The following is a 1,990-nucleotide window of genomic DNA, read 5'->3' as shown; positions in this document are numbered from 1 at the left end:
AGGGAGCATCCATCGCGGGGGCAGCTCTGTCCCTGCGACAGGAGGGAAGACGCAGCCTGGAGAAGCGAGGCATGTGCAAGTGGCACGGCAGCAAAGGGCACACAGCGGAGCCCGTGCTGCCCCCTCCGCTCCCCAAGGGACTCTCAACCCCCCCCAACAAACCAAACAGCCAAAACATTGCTGGAGATGGACACGCTGCGCTGCAAAAAGTTGGCAAAAGCGACAGATATCCCGTTCGCAGATCCAGCCTCCTTCCCCCAGCCCAGCTGTTCTCCGAAGGAGGGGAAAATTCCTTTCAATAGCTCGGCAGAGAGGAATTTGGCCTCCACGCTGATGGATTGGGACCCCGGGGACCCCAGCGCTGCTGTGTCCTTGGCAGCGGAGGGATGGGCTAGCAGGGTGCTCCGAACACCAGCTCCCTGCTCTCTTTAAAGTTCCCCGGGGTTGGGGGAGATTAACCTTAGATTTCAAATAAAGAGAGAAAAGCAATTTCTCTAACACTTTTGGTGGCAGCAGAAAGCTTAAAAACAATTAGCAAAGACCTAGAAGTTTGTTGGAAAAAAACCCCAAACGACGAGGTTTCAGTAAACGCACGGTGCGCTGTTTGCCGGACAGGGCTGCCTTGGCTTTGCAAACACTCGTGGTTGGCAGCACAGGGGGTTTCGGGCTCCCAACCAAGGGCTGCCCAAACATGCAATGCCTTTTCCACGGGCCGGGACAGCAGGGAAGGTGTTGGGCATGTTCCCAAACTCCTGCGGGGCACGGAACTGGGAAAGAGGTAATGGAGGGAAAAACCAGAGCAGAGCAGAAGCAGCTGCGGACAGGGGCTGTACCACACGTCTCACCCCACAGGAGATATGCAAAGCCTCAGCCCAGCCCCGATGCCACTTGTAGGCGGTTTTGGTTTCTATTACTATTACTTTGATGGGGGACAGGGAGGAACAAACACTTCCGATGCACTTGGGAGTGAAGACCACCAGGGGCTGAGCCCCGACCAACCCACGGGTCAGGCTCGTGGAGTGAAGCACTGACCCTTGGCACATACCCAGCTCCCACCAGTGCCTACAAAAGCAGAGGGCCCAATTCATCTGTGCACTTTAAAAAATAAAAATCCTCCATTGTCATGGCTAGGGGTCTCCGAGGAAGAGCCTGACCTGCGTGGCCCATTTTCAGTGCCGACGTAAACAGCACGAGAGCCTCCCACCCACAGCAGCTCTGCCTGCAGCATTCGCCTGCCACTTCCCCGTGCCCAGCGTTACCACTCCACCAGGCAGGATTAGAGATAGTGACCTGCCAGGCTGGAAGTCTTAATTAGTTAATGATCTCAAGGCAGTTTCAGCATCTTTAATCCTAGGATTACACGCTCTGCGGGAATGCAAAGTGTTATTTTTATTAAACTGATACTCTGGACTAACATTCTTCAGTTAAAAATTGCTGAAAAATAAAAGGATTTTGACAGGGTAGACATGAGTCACCTGGGTGACTGCTGGGGCCAGGACACGCTTCCAGTAATAACCAGCATTACCGCAGCAGGATGGGGCACATCGAAGCTCCCTCTGCTATTAGAGCAGCGGGGATGCGCAGGCGCTCGCTGCCACGCCGAGCTGCGGGGAGGACGCCGGGCACGCAGAGGGCGGCTTTCATTTCTCAGGTGTTAATGAGAAAATGGACCGTTGGTGTCCGAGCACCTGGAGGAAGATCCTGAGCACAGCAGCAGGCTGGATGCACCGATGAAAACTTCACGCTTTGCCTTTTCAAATTACCGCCAGGGAGCACGAGGGGCCGGATCCTGCGCATGGATGAGCCTGCTGCCCACAGCTCAGCAAAGCGCGGGCGAGCATCTGGTTAGCTTTAAGCCATGCAAGTCATCGCCGTGGTTCCAGTGGGGCTTTCTGCGTGCTTTAAAATATCAAGCACAAAGTGATTCCCTGGCCTGGGGCCAGCGCGCTTGGCCTTGCGTGAGGCAGGGAGGTCAGGGGAAAAGCAGCTT

Source organism: Pygoscelis adeliae, unplaced genomic scaffold (genome assembly GCF_000699105.1).
Source record: "Pygoscelis adeliae isolate BGI_AS28 unplaced genomic scaffold, ASM69910v1 Scaffold197, whole genome shotgun sequence".
In the NCBI taxonomy this organism is placed as follows: domain Eukaryota; kingdom Metazoa; phylum Chordata; class Aves; order Sphenisciformes; family Spheniscidae; genus Pygoscelis; species Pygoscelis adeliae.
This window is presented reverse-complemented; position numbering follows the sequence as displayed.